Genomic DNA, 5,514 nt, shown 5'->3' with positions numbered 1-5,514 from the left:
GTCCACAGATCCAGTGGGGTTAAGGACTTAACATCCCTGCTCCAATTAGGCGTGTAAAACGCCCTTGCTGTGCAATTCTGGCGTTTAACGCCAGACTGCTGCTTGTTTCTGGCATTAAACATCCAAATGTAGCCTGTTTCTGGCGTTTAACGCCAAGTAGATGCTTGTTTCTGGCGTTAAACGCCAGCTTGATGCTTGTTTCTGGCGTTAAACGCCAGACAAATGCTTGTTTCTGGCGTTTAAACGCCAGAATGCTCCTCCTCCAGGTGTGCTGTTTTTAATGCTATTTTTCATTCTGTTTTTGATTTTTTAGTAGTTTTTGTGAATCCACATGATCATCAACCTAATAAAACACGAAATAACAAAAAGAAAATAAAATAGATATGATTAAATAACATTGGGTTGCCTCCCAACAAGCGCTTTAGTGTCAATAGCTTGACAGTGAGCTCTCATGGAGCTTCACAGATGTTCAGAGCATTGTTGGAACCTCCCAACACCAAACTTAGAGTTTGACAGTGGGGGCTTTGGTTGACTCTGCAGTGAGAGAAGCTTTTCATGCTTCCTCTCCATGGTTACAGAAGGAGATCCTTGAGTTTTAAACACAAGGTTGTCCTTATTCAGTTGAAGGATCAATTCTCCTCTGTCCACATCAATCACAGCTCTTGCTGTGGCTAGGAAGGGTCTTCCAAGGATGATGGATTCATCCTCATCCTTCCCAGTGTCTAGGATTATGAAATCAGCAGGGATGTAAAGGCCTTCAACCTTTACTAACACGTCCTCTACTAGTCCATAAGCCTATTTTCTTGAGTTGTCTACCATCTCTAATGAGATTCTGGTAGCTTGCACATCAAAGATACCAAGTTTCTCCATTACAGAGAGTAGCATTAAGTTTATTCCTGACCCCAGGTCACACAGAGCTTTTTCAAAGGTCATGGTGCCTATGTTACAGGGAATTAGGAATTTACCAGGATCCTGTTTCTTTTGAGGTAATTTCTGCCTATCCAATGCATTCAGTTCATTGGTGAGCAAGGGAGGTTCATCTTCCCAAGTCTCATTACCAAATAATTTGGCATTCAACTTCATGATTGCACCAAGGTACTTAGCAACTTGCTCTTTAGTAACATCTTCATTCTGTTCAGAAGAAGAATACTCATCAGAGCTCATGAAGGGTAGAAGAAGGTTTAATGGAATCTCTATGGTCTCTAGGTGAGCCTCAGATTTCTTTAGGTCCTCAAAGGGATACTCCTTATTGGTCACTGAACGTCCTAGGAGGTCTTCCTCACTGGGATTCACGTTCTTTCCCTCCCTTGTAGGTTCGGCCATGATGGTTAAATCAATGGCCTTGCACTCTCTTTTTGGATTCTCTTCTGTATTGCTTGGGAGAGTACTAGGAGGGGTTTCAGTGACTCTTTTACTCAGCTGGCCCACTTGTGCCTCCAAATTTCTAATGGAAGACCTTGTTTCATTCATGAAACTTAAAGTGGCCTTAGGTAGATCAGAGACTATATTTGCTAAGCTAGATGGATTCTGCTCAGAATTCTCTGTCTGTTGCTGAGTGGATGATGGAAAAGGCTTGCTATTGCTAAACTTGTTTCTTCCACCATTATTAAAGCCTTGTTGAGGCTTTTGTTGATCCTCCCATGAGAAATTTGGATGATTTCTCCATGAGGGATTATAGGTGTTTCCATAGAGTTCACCCATGTAATTCACCTCTGCTATTGCAGGGTTCTGAAGATCATAAGCTTCTTCTTCAGAAGATGCCTCTTTAGTACTGTTGGATGATTCCTTCAATCCATTCAGACTCTGAGAGATCATATTGACTTGCTGAGTCAATATTTTGTTCTGAGCCAATATGGCATTCAGAGTATCAATTTCAAGAACTCCCTTCCTCATAGGCGTCCTATTACTCACAGGATTCCTTTCAGAAGTGTACATGAACTGGTTATTTGCAACCATGTCAATGAGTTTTTGAGCTTCTGCAGGCGTTTTCTTTAGGTGAATGGATCCACCTGCAGAATGGTCCAGTGACATTTTTGATAGCTCAGATAGACCATCATAGAATATATCCAGGATGGTCCATTCTGAAAGCATGTCAGAAAGACACTTTTTGGTCAGTTCCTTGTATCTCTCCCAAGCTTCATAGAGGGACTCACCTTCTTTCTGTTTGAAGGTTTGAACATCCACTCTAAGCTTACTAAGCTTTTGAGGAGGAAAGAACTTGGCTAAGAAAGCCGTGACCAGCTTGTCCCAAGAGTTCAGGCTATCTTTAGGTTGAGAGTCCAACCATACTCTAGCTCTGTCTCTTACAGCAAACGGAAAAAGCATAAGCCTGTTGACCTCAGGATCAACCCCATTGGTCTTAACAATATCATAGATCTGCAAGAATTCAGTTAAGAACTGAAAAAGATCTTCAGATGGAAGTCCATGAAACTTGCAGTTCTATTGCATCAGAGAAACTAGTTCAGGTTTAAGCTCAAAATTGTTTGCTCCAATGGCAGGGATTGAGATGCTTCTTCCATGTAAATTGGAATTTGGTGCAGTAAAGTCACCAAGCATCTTCCTTGCATTGTTATTATTTTCGGCCATGTCTCCTTCTTTTTCGAAAATTTCTGTCAGATTTTCTCCAGAGAGTTGTGCTTTAGCTTCCCTTAGCTTCCTCTTCATAGTCCTTTCAGGTTCAGGATCAGCTTCAACAAGAATGTTCTTATCCTTGTTCCTGCTCCTATGGAAAAGAAGAAAACATAAAAGAAAATATGGAATCCTCTATGTCACAGTATAGAGATTCTTTTACGTGAGTAGAAGAAGATAAGAATAGAAGAAGGAAAAGATGAGAATCCAAACACAAGGGTGAGGAGTGGGTTCGAATTCTTAGATAAAGAGGAGTGTTAGTGAATAAATAGATAATTAGAAGGAGATGGGGGAGAAGAATTTTCGAAAATTAGATAAAATAAAAATATTTTTGTTTTTAATTTAAAATCAAAGTTAGAATTTGAAAATAAGAAGGAAAAATGAAAATAATTTAAATTGAAATTTAAAACAATTAGTTAGTTAAAAAGGAATTTTGAAAAAGAGGAAGGTGATTTTCGAAAATTAAAGAGAGAATTAGTTAGATAGTTTTGAAAAAGATATGATTGAAATAGAACTTTTAAAATCAATCAAAAAGTTAAGTGGTTAGTTGAAAAAGATTTGAAAATCAATTTTGAAAAGATAAGAAGTTAGAAAAGATTTTGAAATTGATTTTGAAAAAGATGTGATTGAAATTTATTTTGAAAAAGATTTGAAAAAAAATTTAAAAAGATTTGATTTTGAAAATTAAAGTTGATTACTTGACTAACAAGAAACTAAAAAGATATGATTCTAGAGTTTAAAGATTGAACCTTTCTTACTAGGCAAGTAACAAACTTAAAAATTTTGAATCGATCACATTAATTGTTAGCATTAATTTCAAAAATATGAATTAGAAATAAGAAAAAGATTTTGAAAATCAATCATAAAGTTTTCGAAAATATGAAAGAAAAAATGAAAAAGATTTGATTTTTGAAAAAGATAGAATTTTTAAATTGAAAATTTGATTTGACTCATAATAAACAACTAAATTTTAAAAAGTTTTGAAAAAGTCAACTCAAATTTTCGAAAATTTATGAGAAAATAAGGGAAAGATATTTTTTTGATTTTTGAATTTTAACAAGGAAAGAGAAAAACATCAAAAAGACTCAATGCATGAAAATTTTGGATCAAAACAAATGATGCATGCAAGAACACTATGAATGTCAAGATGAACACCAAGAACACTTTGAATGTCAAGATAAACACCAAGAACTTATTTTTGAAAATTTTTTAGAAAAGAAAAATATGCAAGACACCAAACTTTGAAATTTTCAAACTTTAGACACTAACAAATTGAAAATACATATGAAAAACAAGAAAAGACACAAATCAAGAAAATATGAAGATCAAACAAGAAGACTTACCAAGAACAACTTGAAGATCATGAAGAATTCAATGCATGAATTTTCGAAAAATGTAAGAAAGAGATAAACATGCAATTGACACCAAACTTATGACTTGACACTAGATTCAAGTAAGAAACATCAAATTATTTTTTTTTTATTTTTATGATTTTATTAAAAATTTTTGGATTTTTCGAAAATTATTTTGAAAAAGAAAATAAGGATTTCAAAATTTTTAATAGGAATTCCAGGAATCTTGCAATGTTAGTCTAAAGCTCCAGTCCAGGAATTAGACATGGCTCACCAGCCAGCCAAGCTTTCAGTGAAAGCTCCGGTCCAAAATACTAGACGTGACCAATGGCCAGCCAAGCTTCAGCAGATATTGCCTACCTCCCATGTATACAACAACTATGTGTGTAACTGCCAAATGGGTGAAGATCAACAAGCTCTTGTGATGATAAGTTGAAACCCCGGTCCAAAAAATTAGACATGGCTTACAGCCAGCCAGGATTCAACAAATCATCATGAAACACTAGAATTCATTCTTAAAAATTCTGAAGAAAAAATATATTTTTGAAAATATTTATTTTTATTTTTTTCAAAAATAAGAGTAATAAAAACAAAAAGCTTAAAATTAAAATAAAATTACCTAATCTGAGCAACAAGATGAACCGTCAGTTGTCCAAACTCGAACAGTCCCCGGCAATGGCGCCAAAAACTTGGTGCACGAAATTGCGATCATCAACAATGGCGCCAAAGACTTGGTGCTCTCAAACGTGAATCACACTTTGTCATAACTTCGCACAACTAACCAGCAAGTGCACTGGGTCGTCCAAGTAATAAACCTTACGTGAGTAAGGGTCGATCTCACGGAGATTGTCGGCCTGAAGCAAGCTATGGTCACCTTGTAAATCTCAGTCAGGCAGATTCAAATGGTTATGGTGAATTGATAATAAAAACATAATTAAAATATAAACTAAAGATAGAGATACTTATGTAATTCATTGGTGAGAATTTTAGATAAGCGTATAGAGATGCTTTTGTTCTTCCTGAACCTCTGCTTTCCTACTGTCTTCATCCAATCATTCATACTCCCTTCCATGGCAAGCTGTATATTGGGCATCACCGTTGTCAATGGCTACATCCCGTCCTCTCTATGAAAATGGTCCAATGCACTGTCACTGCATGGCTAATCATCTGTCAGTTCTCGATCATACTAGAATAGGATTTACTATCCTTTTGCGTCTGTCACTACGCCCAGCACTCGCGAGTTTGAAGCTCGTCACAGCCATCCCTTCCCAGATCCTACTCGGAATACCACAGACAAGGTTTAGACTTTCCGGATCTCAAGAATGGCCGTCCATGGGTTCTAACTTATACCACGAAGACTCTAATATCTCGGACTCGGTCCCCTATATTAGATATCTAAAAGATATTCATTCTAGCTTATTTGCATGTAGAACGGAAGTGTTTGTCAGGCATGCGTTCGTAAGTGAGAATGATGATGAGTGTCACATAATCATCACATTCATCATGTTCTTGGGTGCGAATGAACATCTTAGAA

General features: G+C 36.4%; 1 non-coding gene across 1 annotated transcript; it reads left to right on the top strand.

Annotated features, from left to right (window-relative positions):
* The first annotated feature begins 2,085 nt into the window (after window positions 1-2,085).
* LOC112760598 (small nucleolar RNA R71) lies at window positions 2,086-2,193 on the top strand. Its single transcript, XR_003181031.1, has one exon. It is a non-coding gene; the product is annotated as a small nucleolar RNA R71 (small nucleolar RNA).
* The last annotated feature ends 3,321 nt before the right edge of the window (window positions 2,194-5,514 follow it).

Source organism: Arachis hypogaea, chromosome 16 (genome assembly GCF_003086295.3).
Source record: "Arachis hypogaea cultivar Tifrunner chromosome 16, arahy.Tifrunner.gnm2.J5K5, whole genome shotgun sequence".
NCBI lineage: Eukaryota > Viridiplantae > Streptophyta > Magnoliopsida > Fabales > Fabaceae > Arachis > Arachis hypogaea.
Note: the sequence above shows the minus strand (reverse complement) of the source record. Positions and strands in the feature narration are given on the sequence as shown.